This window comes from Carcharhinus amblyrhynchos, chromosome 1, assembly GCF_965287045.1.
Source record: "Carcharhinus amblyrhynchos chromosome 1, sCarAmb.v2.hapA, whole genome shotgun sequence".
NCBI lineage: Eukaryota > Metazoa > Chordata > Chondrichthyes > Carcharhiniformes > Carcharhinidae > Carcharhinus > Carcharhinus amblyrhynchos.
The window spans coordinates 119,731,548-119,747,387 of NC_137324.1; the positions used below are offsets into that span (position 1 = coordinate 119,731,548).

General features: G+C 41.7%; 1 protein-coding gene across 1 annotated transcript in view; it reads right to left on the reverse strand.

Annotated features, from left to right (window-relative positions):
- LOC145344555 (ankyrin-2-like) overlaps positions 1–15,840 on the reverse strand; it is an 831,416-nt gene that overhangs the window by 272,816 nt on the left and 542,760 nt on the right. The gene's annotated exons all lie outside the window — the stretch shown is intronic.

Consider the following 15,840-nt stretch of genomic DNA (forward strand, 5'->3'; position numbering starts at 1 on the left):
TCAGCCCTGCCCACAAAATACTGCCAATACAAGACAGCAGGTATGTACTGCTACTGCAGGAGTTAGCACTGTTATCTCAAAATACCAGGAACTGGATTCGATTCCAGCCTTGGGTGACTGTGTGGAGTTTTCCCCAGTGTCTGTACTGATTTCCTCCGGGTTCTCCAATTTCCTCCCACAGTCCAAAAGGTGTGTAGGTTAGGTGGATTCACCATGGTAAATATGCAGAGTTACAAGAATGTTGTGTAGGATGCTCTTTTGGACAGTCAGTGCAGACTTGATGGGCCAACTGGTTTCCTTCTGCACTGTTCTAAGGTTCTACTTGTAGCAATGTAATTGTCAGGTAAAGCTGGAACCAGGTCCACAAGTTATTTTCTCTTTATCATTTTTGGGACTTTTATGTCTTCAAGGTTGCCTGCATCTCAGTGTGCTCTTTATTTTTCTCTGCCAGTTCATTTTTATGCTCTGGATAAAAGCAAATTATTGCGTATGCTGGAATCTGAAACCAAAGGAGAAAATGCTGGAAAATCTCTTTCTATGTCTTTTAGCTTTGACAAAGGATCATCTGGACTCGAAACATCAGCTATTTTCTCTCCTTACAGATGTTGCCAGACCTGCGAGAGTTTCCAACGATTTTTCTCTTTTGATTTCATTTTTGAGCTCCATTGACCATTGCCCCTACCCCATCCAATTTTCCATCCCACCCTTTTAAAGTGCAGCTGCAGGTTTCTTACTGCCCCAGTAGAATTCCTGCCCTCAAAAATGATGAGTTCCTCAAAAGCTGTACAATTAGCGCTGGCAGCTGTTCTTCGATATTTGAATGAGATCCAATCTGAGATCATACTGACTAAATACCAGGAACTATAACTGAGTCAACAGATTCTACAAATGTTGAAGTGCAGACTTGACCGATCAAGTCCATGCCAATGTTTTTCTTCGCTTTTCTGCTTATACTCTCTGCTTGCTTTAATATTTCTATTTATCAAACAACTATCTAATTACCTTTAAAACAAATATGGATTCTATCCAAACAACAGTTTGTGGCAGAAAATTTCACGCTTTAACTATATCCTCTGTGCTAAGAGATTTTTCCTCTAATTATCTCTTAACTTTATGCCCATTTATTACATCTCATTTACCCTGTGCAAGCAAGCTATGGCTACTTATTGTAATATGTGACATGGAGGTCTCTAAGAGTATCTAAATCAACTCAGTTCTAGTTATCAAAAAACACTAAGCAAATCTCTTTATAACTTCAATCTCTTATATGATGTAACATTCAAACTGAATCTATGCTGCAACTTTTATATCCTTCCCATGATGAGGCCGCCAGTATCATACACAATACTACAACTGTGGCCAAAGGTTTTCTAAAAGTTCAAACTCGCTCCCTTTTAACCTATAACGTTTGTAACATGATCATGACTTTGCACTCATTTTCAAAACTGAAAGCAATTTTTTTACATCACCTATAATAAGTACAGCTAGGGTCTTGCAGACAATGCATTTCAAGAAGAATGTGATTGGACTAGGGAAAGTACAGAGGTGATTACAAGGATGTTGCCATCACTGGAGAATTTTAGCTTTGAAAAATATTTCTGATTTGCTTTGTTTTCTTTGGAACAGAGGGAAGAGAGGAAATAGGATCATACGATGACCATACGGAATGTTGAGCCTGCTCTGCCATTTTACAAAATCATGGCTGATCTTTGTCTTCAATTCATTTCCTGCCGCTCCCCATATCCCATAATTTCATAAGAGACTAAAAATCAGTCTAACCCAGTCTTAAGTGTATTCAACAATGGGGCATCCACAACCTTACACGTAGGGATCCTTTGAGTGAAGTAACTTCTCCACATAGTCCTTAATGATTAGCCCCTTATCCTGAGACTGTGCCACCATGTTTGTGACGACCAACTGGTGGAAACAATCTCTCAATATCCATATTGTCAAGCCCCCTCAGAATTTTTTAGATTTCAATTAGATCCTCTCTTATTCTTCTAAACTCCAGAGAATACAAGCCCAATTTACTTCGCCTTTTATCACAAGACAATCCTATCATCACAGGGACCAATCTAGTGAATCAAGTGAACCTTCACTGTATCACCTGCAATGCGAGTAATCCTTTCTTAAATGTGGAGACCAAAACTGCACACAATATTTTCGATATGAGGGCAATTCTCCCAAAAATGCTGAACTGGTAGGAAAACTGTTCTAAACCCCAACTGTCCTGACAGTTCAGCTTCTCACCTGAATCACCGCATTCTGTGCATTGAAGAGATCCCAGTCATGCATATCATTAAAAGCCTGGTTGGCAGGGGCAGAGTTTGACAGTTGTGGTGTTCTGCACATGTGCAGCCCCAAGCTGTCAAACACCCATTTGCTGGCCAGCCCAATCCTGGCCAGCCTGGGACCCCCACTGTGCTGTCCCTCCAGCCAGCCAGCAACCCCCCCCCCCCCCCCCCCCCACCAAGCTTGGCCCGACCTCGGCCCACACAACAATTCCCAGGTCAGCCCTGACCCTCCCTCTGACCCAGAGCACCCAATGCCCAAGCCCCAGCCCCCAGCAGTGGCAATACTCGGCAGATCTCCCCCGCTCAATGACTCCCCCAGGGTCAAATTCCACCCCTCCCACCCCACCCCAATCTCTGCCCTCCCTTCATCCCAGACTGATCCCAATGCAGAGTGGCAGCGAGACCTCCCCACCCCCACCAACTGCACCTGGGCCTGCCACAATAGGCCCCACCCCCTAGGTATTGCCTGATGTCCTGTGGACAGTGCCAAGGTGCTAGTCTGAACCCCACAGAATGAAGCACTCTGATGAGGTGGGAGATTCAATTGGGACCTGAAAGATCCCAATAATTAACAAATATACCTGGTTAAAATAAATTAAAAACAGATTTAAATGACTTACCTGCCTTCCTGCCAGCTTCCAGCATGGTCTGGCCGGTGACTGTTCGCTGGCTGAGAGAGATGCGCATGCATTCCCGGCACACGTGCAAATGCCTGTTGAAGATCACAGACGCCCGCCTCCCCACCAGACCCGCCAGAAAAATGGCAAGCCGCAATGGGAGAATCGCAGCCATGGTCTCAAGGGCTGTACACCTGTCACAAGGCATCTTTATTCTTGTACTCCAGGCCACTTGCAATTTGCCTTCCTGATTGCTTGCTGCACCAGTATGCTATCTTTGTGCTCCTTGTACAAACACACCCAATGCTCTGAGCATCAACACTTAGAAGTTTTACACCTTTTAAAAAGTATTCTGCTTCCCTATTCTTGTGACCAAAGTGAACATCTCTCACTTCCTTACATTATACTCTATCTGCTATCTTGCTGTCCACTCACTTAACCTAACACCACCAGCACTGATGTGTGCGCAGTTCGCTATTCACTGCCTGCCATAAAGCTCCGTTTATGTCTATTTTCTGTTCTCCATCCATTAACCAATCGTTACCCATGGTCAAATATTATATCTAATGCCATAAACCCTCATTTTGCTTATTTACCTTTAATGGGCACCTTATCGAATGTCTTTTGGAAAACCAGGTATACTGTATTTATTTGTTCTGCTTTAACTATCATACTAGATACATCCTCAAAAAACAGATAAAGTTTGTCAAACAGAATTTTTTCAGAATTTCCTTTTAATAGAACCATATTGATCTGTTCTAATCATACTATGCTTTTCTATGTGCCAAATTAAGACTTCTCCAATGACTAATGTTGTGCTAACTGGCCTGTGGTTCACTGCTTTCTTTCTCCCTCCTTTCTTGAAAAGTGGTATAACATTTGCCAATTTCTAATCTAATGGAATTATTTCCAAACATAAGAAGTTTTGGAAAATCATATCCAGCACGTCCAAGCTCTCTGCTCTCTTAGAACCCTAGGATGTCAGCCATCAGGTCCCAAGAACCTATTGGATATTATCCCATAAGTTTTGCCAATACTTTTTTTTGCTGATATTAATTTCTTTAATTTCCTCACTCTTTTTAGCCCATAGGTTACCCTCTATTTCTGATATGAAACTTGTACCTTCTGCTGTGAAGGCATGCATATTTGTTCAATGCCACTGCTATTTTCTCATTCCCCATTACATCTTTTTCCTGTCTCTTCTTCTAAGGGACCAACATTGACTTCAGCTACTTTCCCTCTTTATATGCTTCTAAAAGCTCTTACAATATGTTTATTATCCTGGCTAGTTAACTCTCATTCTTTTCTTTTCCCTTTTTATCAAGTTTTTGGTGGCTCTCAGCTGGTTTCTATACACTCCCAGTCCTCAAACTTGCTACTGTTCTTTGCAATATTGTAAGACTCTTAATCTCAGACTATCTCTAACTTCCTGAGTGAGCCACAGGTGGGCCTTTCTTATTTTTTGTTTTTAAATTGAATTCTGGTGTACAAAAATCATGAAGGGCCTTGATAATGTAAAGAGAAAAAACCTATTCCCCTGAGAAGGTCAATAACCACGGGACATTAATTTTAAGTAACTGCCTGACCGATTAGAGTGGAGTTCAGAAATATTTTCAGGGTGGTCAGAGGCTGGAATTCACAGTCTGATAGGACAGTAGAGGCACATGCTCTCAAAACATTTATAAATAAATCTGGATATGCACTCGTAGCACAGAAACTTATCAGGCTTTGGGCAAAGAGTTGGAAAGTGTGATTAAACTTGATAACATTCTTCGGCTGGCACAGACACAATGGATCATGTGACCTCATTCCATGTTTCAGCTACAGTTGTTAATATCTTTGGAGGGAATTTTAACCCCTCCCAATCCACCCAGCAGAAACTGGACAAGTGGATATTTGAAATCGTGAGAGGCATTATCACAGCTCCTGCCTTGATCCTGGCAGAATGGCAGTTTTCTGGAATTCATGACTTTACTTTCTGGTTGCCAGGTGTTTCCAAAGATTAGGAAAAAATACATACAGGGAACAAAAACCAAAGTAGCACATCTTTGACCTGTGCAGGTAGTCATGCAGTTAAGAAGAACAGCCTACACCTTTGTGATGATCCTAAACTGCTGATGAAGCTGCTTCTGCTTTCAAAGTCAGCAAAAAAAAAAGCCTAGATAGGCTTGACTTGTACATTCACGGAAATGTTGAAGGAATTCTCCTGTCCTGCCTGCTATGGGAATCGTGGCAGATCACAGAACGGTCCATTAACCTCAGGTGGGATTCTCTGGTTCTGGGGCAAGCACAGCTGGAGAATTCCATCCATTACCTTAGAACAATAGTACCAAAGTTAAGGTTACTGCCAGCAGCAGCATCAATGCAAGGTAAGCACAGCACGTGATACTCAACTTTCCATCCAGTTTACTAAAAGGAAAAACACTTGGTCCACTGCTAATTTCAATAAGCTGCAAAATACATTTCAACAGGGTGTCAATGATAGGCTGTGCCAAAACTTATTTCTGCTCGTTACAGCTTCTGATATTCTCTCCTTTTTACCTCTCTGGGCTTGATCCCAATATCAATTGGGATAAATACATTTATAACAAAAGGGGAATGCCATACTGTTGAATCTTTAGCAAATATTTTAAAGCAGCATTTTATTTCAAAAACCAGAAATAATTGACAGATCAGTTTTTGCACTGATCGATGACATTTGTGACATAGAGCTTTGGAATGCATGGATGGCTGCCAAAATTCCAATCATAGCCTGCATCAGTTTGATCTGGTCCATCTTGATGCAATAACTTTAAAAATACATAATGTAGCAGTGGCAACACAAAAGGATAGCCAATTAAAGGCCATAATGATGATAAGTGATATGTTGGCCCCTTGGTAGCATTCGAAACTCCAGATAATGAAAGCTGTGCAGTCACCTCATTCCAAACATTGAGCTAGTTATACAGGTTATAAATTAGTGCAATAATTAGTGATTATTGTACTATGAAAAATATTAAATGCATGGGACGAGGTGGATTGATCTGTGTATTAGACAATCTCGATTTTAAATTCAGGGCCAGGATCCTGGCTTTCTGGGAAGTCAGATCATTTCTGGGAACTGACCCAGTGCCACATCAACATCGCTCACACAACACTATCTTCAAATGTAGATCTACAAATGGGCCATAATTAGCGATGGTGAGTGCAGCCAGAAGGCAGAAACTGACTGTTGAGTACAATCCTCAAAGATAGGAGGCAGCCACAATAAGGCTTGCCACTAACTTGCAAAAAAGGAGATAGGAGGTTAAAGGGCTAACAGCCTTACAGCACAGCACAATGGCCAAATGGCCCATCATAAAATATTCTGCCACAATACCCAAAATTCTTCAGAACAGACATCACTTAATGGCTTCCCCACAATACATTCATCAGCTGGGCACTAACTTGCACCAGACCTTTTGGGTTTACCAGTCTTTGATTGGAAAATTGCCTTGTATTGCTTCCCAAGCTTTTTACAAAGTTCTCAAGAGTTTAACAGGCATTTAATTGGAGGCAATGGATTCCTGGCTCCTCTTGGTGACCCTCCTACCCATCGCCCCAACCGGTCTGCCCTCTCTTTGAAAGTAAGGGTCTGTGCCAGAGATACCGATAAAAACTATTTTCAAAGTGCGATTGTGCCAGCGATCTTGCTCCCACAGGTGACTGAAATCAAGCTTCAAGATCATTTGAAGTAGGGTATGAAATTATACCAGAGCTTTGTAACATTCTTCCCTCAGGTAACACCAAAAGTGGATTAACTGGCTATTCATCACATTGCTGTTTGTGGGATTTCCCTGGATGGAAATTGGCCACCATTTTTATCCAAAAGTAATGACTGCGCAAATGTAAAGTGTTGAGTGGGAGTGGAAGGTCGGTGGATTTTGCCTGGATACATTAAATCCTTGATGGTGGATTTTTTTGAAGCCAATGCTTAGAACAGCTTCCTGTAGATTGGTTAAACAGTTGGTTGCCACGTAAAATGCCTGCTTACCAATGTTACCTGTAAACTGCATGGCCACTCAGTAATCCAAAGGTCCCTGCATATACTGTGCATAAGCTGGCCCCTTTAAGCTACCATGCGCAGACATGCAAAATAATTTAAAGGGGTAGCACAATTAAGTCCATACACTCCAAACAAAATTAAAAGTCACATACTCCTGCTCGGCCTTCATTAAAAATGATGCATGACATTTTGCAAACTAGCACTTCATCTCATGCACTTGTCGAACAATAGGTGGTTGTTTTGATAGTAAAACAACAATCAAATCCAGTGCTACTTGCCAGTTCAAGTTTATTTCTCCTGCAACTGTGACAAAAATCTCTGAAATGCAACACAAAACTATTGGGGCACTTGTCAAGGCTTCATCAACACTTCAGTAACATTTAATCCAGGAATTCTCTGAAGATCTCACCTTTTTGGGCAGCATGGAGGCACAGTGATTAGCACTGCTGCCGCACAGTGCCAGGGACAGGGTACTTTATGGAGCTTGCATGTTCTCACCATCTCTTCTTGTTTAATATAAGATATGACAGTATTAGAAGCAGGTCAGACAAGGTTCACTCAAATCATTCCCGGGATGAAGGGTTTATCAGAGTCCTTACAGTGCAGAAGGAGGCCATTCGGCCCATCAAACCTGCACCGACCACAATCCCACCCAGCCCCTATCTACACAGTCCCACATATTTACCCTGCTAGTCCACTGACACTAAGGGGCAATTTAGCATGGCCAGTCAACCTAATCTGCACATCTTTGAATACTCCAGTTTACTCTCAGTCCAAAAATGTGTGGATTAGGTTGATTGGCCATGCTAAATTGCCCCTCAGTGTCAGGGGGATTAGCAGAGTAAATACGTGGGGTTATAGGAATAGGGCCTGGGTGGGATTGTTGTTGGTGCAGGCTTGATGGGCTGAATGGCCTCATCCTGCACTGTGATTCCATGATCAATGAGAGTTAACACTGTGCAGGTACACCTTATTGGACACATATTGGAAATCAACAGGAAAACTGTACTGCTTGGACATTGGCACTGTGCTAAGGATCAACCTTGCTCTGGTAGAAGGTATGTCATAAGACAAAGCACAACCAGCTGTTGTAGACAAGACAGTGAGGAGGGTGAGCTGGCATCTGTCTCCTCCAATAGGACATCCAGTGTCACATCCAAGAACCAATCAGCTACCAGTGAGCCTGTAAAAATGTGGTAGCCAGAGAACCCACATCCCTGTGGAAGCAAGGGAGTAGAGCCCGCATCAATAAAGGGGTATGAATCAGTACTTGAATGTTAAATCTGTAGCTTTCTAGTTTAACATCTCCAGGCAATTTCAAATTATGGTGATCAGAAATTGGAATCGAAATTGTGGGCTAAATCCAGACTTTCAAACAGGCATGTTATGTTAGTATAGCATCCACTTAGTCCCTGTTTACACTCTTCAGCCAAAATCACCCCAAAGTTCTTTTTCTAAATGCAGCTGTAAAATTTACGAGCACCATTTTCAAGTTAATGCCTCACCAACTAAAAACCCACTTTTCCTCTAAATGTTCTCCTCTACTGAAGTGCTGGTTCATTTGGGTCCACAACTGTTTGTTTTTCAATGCTTTGTGTGTGTAAAGTCTGGCAATAAATGACAACAGATATCTGGGGGCTACTGCATGTCAGTCTGCACCCACTATCATCCAACCATGACACACATCCAACTTTACACAAGAAAAATATCAATTCATCCACATAGACAAAGTGCTCATCCACCCGTTATTAATGTGGTAATAACTGCAGGATCAAGTGTTCTTGTGAGCACTATCTCTTCTTTTTGCAGATGTTTACAGTTACTGTTGCTGCAAAATAATTGGTCCAAGCAAATGACAATAACTTTAGCAAACCTGTGGTGGAATCTGCTCAAGATGAAACTTGTGCTGCTTACTTCCCAGTTTGGACAGCAGCTGCAGTAATGCATATCTGTCAACAAGTGTGCATGAGTCTTTATGTCTCTGTGGAACTTTGGCTGAGATCCTATGGTCTTTGAACAATGATAGGGCAGCAACAAAACCCAGGGAGACTAGAGAAACAGATAAAAATAGCTGCTTCCCTTGAATTCCCATAGTTCCGGCTGCAAGATTAGGAGAACTCCCATTACATTTCAAGGCCTGTGGGTTTGATGATGATTGTCTTTCAGATAGTCATATTGCAATATCAATGACAGCTAGCATTTATCTTATGCTTTTGATATAGCATAAATGCCAAGGTGTTCCACAGAAGTGTAATTAGGAAATAAAATGACACTAAGTCATAGAAGGGGTGTGGTACCCTTTGACCAGAAGTAGTGAGGAAAATTTGTAATTTCATTGAAATATCTGTGGAATTTGTAATTATGTTCAAACATGTTTGAAAAGGAAATTTAAGAGTTTGCATCAATTGTAAAAGGATCAATTATAATTTATTTAAGAAGAAGAAATATTGGCCAAGAAATATGAGACTTGGGGATTCTTGACATGGAAGCAGTACCAACAGATGTATATTAAGAAAGAAACTGTGTGACCAGGCACAATAAGAAGTCTCACAACACCAGGTTAAAGTCCAACAGGTTTATTTGGTAGTAAACACGACAGCTTTTGGGGTTTGCCCCTTCTGGTGTTTACCCCAGTCCAACACCAGCATCTCCACATCATGACCAGACACAACACAGAGCTAGAAGTAGAGGAACTGGAAGGTGAAGACTCAGATGCAGACACAAAGAGAAAGCATGCAGAGACAGAAAGAGGAACACATTATTCTTGTGAAGAGAAGTAATCACGCTAAGGAAGGGGTCAGTTTTTTTTCAGTGTGGTGTAACAGGAGACACAATCTCTTGAGGAAATTGTGAAGAGATCAATTGTAATTTCTCCGATAAGAAGAAATATTGGTCCATGTATGCTGGTGACCTTTGACCTGAAAGCACTACCAGAAGAAGCTATGTGGCTGGCTGATACAAATGAGACCTAAGGATTTGCAGAATGAAGGTAACCAGCACACAGAAACAGACGTGAAGAGAAAGCAAATAGGGACCAAAAGAGGAAAACAGGGAATTCAAAGGATATGGGGGAAAGGTGAGATCAGACTATTGATGATCAGCCACAATCATAATGAATGGCGGAGCAGGTTTGAAGGGTTGAATGGCCAGTTCCTACTCCTATTTTCTATGTTTCTAGTGAAGAGAAGTAAACCACTCTCAGGAAAAAGGTTAGTTTTTCTGTTTGCTAGAAAAGGAGAGAGAAGCTCTTGGAGGTGCAGAGTGAGCTTGCTAAGAATGTTTAATAGCTGGCAAGCTTGGAGATGCTAAAGGGCTGGCTGTTCTGGTGTCATTGGTTGGTCAGTTGAACAGGAACTCTGGAAAGCTGCACCATCAGGATTGTAGTGACCCAAGGGAGAGAGGATTTATGAAAGTGCGCCTTGTTGATGATAATCATACCCATAAAATTCAAAAGGTGAAAGCTGTTGAAGATTAAGACTTGGCCCACCCTGTATAAGTAAAGAACAACATAAGAACATAAGAAATAGGAGCAGGAGTAGGCCATCCAGCCCTTTGAGCCTGCCCCGCCATTCAATAAGATCACGGCTGATCTGTCGTGTCTCAGTTCCACATTCCCGCCCTCAACTGTGTGGCTATGTAGAACGATATTTGTATGGGAAGTGATGCAAATATGTTTACAGTTGCATAGGATGTATCTTTATTTTATCAACTATTCAAAGTGAAATACACTTTATTTGAAGTGTCATTTGCCTGTTGAATCATGTGCAATTTGTGTTGGTTCTGATTTGTATTAAAATAAAAACTCCAAAAAATGGAACCTTGTTGGTAATTTCTTCAGTAAAGTTTAAAGTTTATTTGTGTCACAAGTAGGCTTACAATAACAACTGCAATGTAGTTGCTGTGAAAATCTCCTAGCCTCTATACTCTGGTGCCTATTCGGGTACACAGAGGGAGAATTTAGCATGGTCAATGCACCTAACCAGCACATCTTTCAGACAGTGGGAGGAAACCAGAGTACCTGGAGGAAATCCATGCAGATATGGGGAGAACATGCAAACTCCACACAGACAGTGTTCTGAGCTGGGAATCAGACCCAGGTCCATGGCGCCATGAAGCAAGAGTACTAACCACTGTGCCAGATAAATTTACTGTGCCAGTTAGTTTGGTTGTTTAGATTATGGTTTCTCGGTGAAGATTTAAGACAGATAACCATAAGTTTAGTCACAACAGTAAAATTTAAGGAGCTGCTTAAAGGAGGAGACAGGTGGAGAGACGAAGAGCTTTAGGAGGGAATTTCATTGCTTCGGGCCTAGACTGCTGTTTAGACAGGGTCAAAGGAAATCAAAAGTGCACAAGAAACCAGAATCAAAGTAGCAGTGTCTTAGATAGACACAGTGTCTTAGATAGTGGAGGAAGTTAGAGATAGGGAGGGATGAGGTCATGGAGGGATTTGAATGCAAGAATGACAATTGTAAAACAGAGGCATTGCTGGGCCAGGATCAGTCAAGAAACATTGGGATCTGAGACAAAAATCTGAGCCATGGAATTTTTATCCTTGCAAATACTTTTACAAGGTTTCTGAAAATAATTAAAAATTCAATTGCAATTACCAAGTCAAATTAGAAACACAACACTCAATGAATCTTAGAACGCACTGAAAACATTAATTAACATTAATTACTTTGAGAAATCCGCTTAAACTCCAGCAAGTTAATTTGTAATTGATTACAATGGACCTTTGAAGACATCAGACTAAATAGAATTACCATTTTAAATTCTTAGAATCAATGCAATTGATTTCCTTTCAGGAAATTGACTGAAGACCAAATGAACATCCCGATCTAGTTCACCACATTTAAGGCTCATCTCCATTAGGCCGCCCTAGCTGACAGTTGACATACTTGGCTACACAAAAATAATTCTAAAACCTACCTTTGTTGGGTCTCCCTTGACAATATCACCTAAGGTATTAAGCAAAGCATGATCAGTGCATGCTCCAGCTATTTCTGACCTAAAATGGCAATCATGATCCTTGGATCAGGATTTGCACGTTAACATAGGCTTTGAGGTTTCGGTGATAGACCCCATTCAAACAATTCTCACTGATCAGAGTTAATGGGATGACCAGACTAAGATCTGATGCCAGTACTCTCTCGGTCATGTTTGGGATTAGAGGTGAACATTAGTCAAAATACATTTTTAAGATTTTTTTGGAGCAACGGATATTGTTCCAAGATAAATGCATTTTCATGTTGCACATCCTTTGTCAGCATCAAGTGTTGGAATTTTTCAATTTATTTTGCTCCCCCATTGGCTGCACTTTCAGTTGTTTGAGCCCCAAGCTCTGGAATTAAACCCGTCTCTTTGCTTATCCTTCCTCCGTTAAGGTCATCTTTAAACTCTAGATACAATAAAAATAGAAAATGATGGAAAGATTCAGCAGGTTTAGCAGCATTTGTGAAGAGAGAAACAGAGGGGTGGGATTTTGAGCCCACTCTCCATGGGAATGGCACTGCAGGCTCAAAGTGCAGAGAGTGTGAAAAAATAAATCTCACCTGAGATCGCATTTCCTGATTTTGAACTAACCTCACTGGCAGGGTGATGTGGAACACGCCAAGGGTGGAAACTTAATTTGAATACATCTGCATCTCATTAGTAAGAACACTCTGTGAATATTGACCCCTCACTAAATATTCAGCTGGTACTGGTGTGACATCACATCAGCGCCATTTAAAGCAGCTCTGCATTAGTGTGAACCAGGTGCCTTCACCTCCAAAGGGGATACTGGAGGTAAGCGCTCAGATGGCCATTATTTCTCAGACAGTCCAAAACTCAAGGGGTGCCAGGGAGAATGCCCGAGCAGCTTAGGGCCAGGGTGAGAGTCACTGCCACTATCGGGTGGGGAGGGTGTTGGGGATATGGGTGAGTATTGGGCTGCCTCTCGCTCCAAGGGGATATGCTGGCTGCCAAGCAGGTATTGCTTCCCGATTCTTCCACGCTGGGTTTGTGAGCAAACAGTAGCTGAGTGAATGCCCTTCCTTGTTAGGAGTTGCAAACTGAAGAAGAGGCAGCCACAAGTACTAAGTGCGGCTATGAGATCCTGGTGTTCTGCCTTGGGCGAGGCCAGGCTGCAAGGGTAGTTGCGGGTATCAGTGATGGAGAGTTACCCTGTTTCATGGCGCATAAAGACCCTCTCATTTGAGGAAGGGTGATTGCAGTGAAACCTAAAGCCCTCACTTTGTCAATGGCGTGAGGCCAGAGGGGCTTACTGGATAGGAAGTGTAAATCCACTTCTCTAAATCTCTGACTCTCAGATCCAGCAATGAAGATATTTATTGTTCTTTTGCAAGACTGCTTAACTGCACAGCATTGAAGACCCGGAAGAGTGAAGCCACCATCTGGGAAATTGCTTCAATACCTAATTGCACACCTCTCACGACTCAGCTGTTTCTTGTCAAGATTAATGTGTTGCCAAGGAGACTAACTGACAATTCTTTGAGGATTCCAGTATGCCAGTTTAATAGCCAGAGCCAGATCTAGTTACAAAGTCTGGACTCAAAGAATTTGGAACAACAAGCCCCAACAAGCACTTTAGTGCTGTACAAGATCGGGACTCAATATTTGGCAGCGGCAGCATACAGGAGAAGCTATATGGGGATGTGGCTGTAGTGTCAAAGTGGGTGGTGTAAGAAAAAGCAGACATTCACATAGGTAATTGGAAACACTAGGGTGGAAGCCACAGATGCATGGAGCAATGAGGATCACGGCTCCGTTGCTAGTCCTCAGCGTTCACTGTGGTTTTCTCAATTTTTCAGTGCATGATTCAGGAGAATCATGGAGCCTGTTGAATTGGCCTTCCTCCTGATTGTAACTGACCAGTAGCAGAGATAACAATGTGTTGCTGTGTGTAATCAGGACCTGTGGCCTGCAGCTGCTCAGGCAACAGGACCACACATGGAGGAGGCAGTATTGACCAAGAATCTTCCAACTTTCAACTGTCCGAGCTGCAGTTCCAGAGAAGACTGTGCCTGTCCAGGACAGTGGACCATCTCTGCCATGTACTGTATGAGCTGACACCCAATGCCTTGGGGCCTTAAAATTACAACCACTCAGAACTTTTATGTTAGCAGTCCATTCCAGGGCAGCACAAGGGACATCTGCAGCATCTTCCAGTCCACCACTCACAAAAGTATTAGGGAGATGACAGATGCCCTTTATGCCAGGACTGATATATTTATCAAATTTGACCAGGACCAGGCAAGTCACGACACAAGGTCCATTGGAAACAGTTATTCCTGAAGTGTGGTGCCTCCAATTGGACACAATCACCCAATAGTCAGGAAGTCTCCAAAGACCTTTAAAAATGCTGCACAGAAGCTGGATCTGGAATTCCTATTCCATTTTTGACAGGTGCAAATTTTGCCAGCAAAGGAAGGGATCGGGGCATAATTCACAGAAGCAGGAATGCAGAAATCAGCATGGATGTTTAAACTTAATGCTGAGTTCAAACAGACCCTATTATGGCTGTTGCAAAGGCCTTATCCAATAGTCATGAATTGATAGATTAGACATAAATGCTCTTGAAGGATGGATAAGGTTTGTTAAAATGTCAAAATCTGAAAATGTTCTTTAAGCATAAAAACAGGCTTGAGCTGTCAGTGAACGTTTAATAAAAGAAACACTCTGCTGGATTGCATTAATTGTCAGGCCATCTGTTTGTATAAGTTAGAAAAACTTTACCATCCAGTCATGCAGTTTGTTAACTTCGCTAGTATTATGTAAAATGAATGCTTGGATGATTTTCAAAAGCTACAATTATCTCAGAAGATGGTGCTGTGTTCACAGTTGATTGGCAGTTTAAAGAGGTTATTAAAGGATTAGTTTTTTTAATGTGATGTGAACAGAAGTCTTCTCAAGAAATTAACCACCTGAGAAGATTTAAGCCTTCAAACGATTTAATGAAGGGGACTCCATTTTTTCAATATCAAATATTTTTGAGTAAAAACTTAAAAAACAAATAGACTTCCAACAATTTATCTCCATGTTGCTCCTGAGGTAGGCCCACGGTGGTCACTGAATAGTGGCTATGGAAGTGGAATGAAGTTATGGGGGGCAGGCGTGGGGGGAAGGGATTATAATTGTAGGTATGGGTTAGTAATGGTGATGGCATGAAGGTTATAAGGGGCCATGAAGAGTGGGTGGAGGATGAAGGCATGAGATCCAAACAACTGAGACGAAGTCCCAAAGGACCAAGGTGAGCCTTTTAAACCTTGGCATTCGCCCATGGTTGCCTGCAATTTACTTCCAGGATCAGTGGATCCAATTTACTCCTGCCCCACCTATTGGATGTGGAGATAATGGCATTGGACTGGGGTAAACACAGTAAAAAGTCTCACAGAACCACCTGTGACAGGGCGGTAGAGTGCTATTTTGTTTTTCTACCAATGGTTATATGCCCCCTGCACATTATATGGTGTGTGGCATACTCTGCAATACTTCAAGCTCAAGGGTTCATAGCAATTAGTAAGGATCATTAAAATGAATGTAACTTTTCTTCTGATTCTGCAAATCAGTTAATTTTGATACAAAGAAATATAACAAGATCAAAAAATAAATAGTACAAAAAAATTGTACTTCAGAAAATATTAAACACAAGCATTGTGCATTCTGCATGGATTTCTGAAAATCATTCTCTTCAGGAATTCTTGAGACTTTCATTGTTGAATCACGGTAATATTCTATGTACTTAATGTTGTGAAACCAAGTACACATAGGCTAATGAAGATGTAAATCAGTTTTGGACCTGATGCATTGATTGAAGACAAAGTGATACTTCACTTTGGCAGGTACATAACCAGTCCAGCAGCATCAGAAAGTATGATGATGATAGAAAACAAATTGTGTG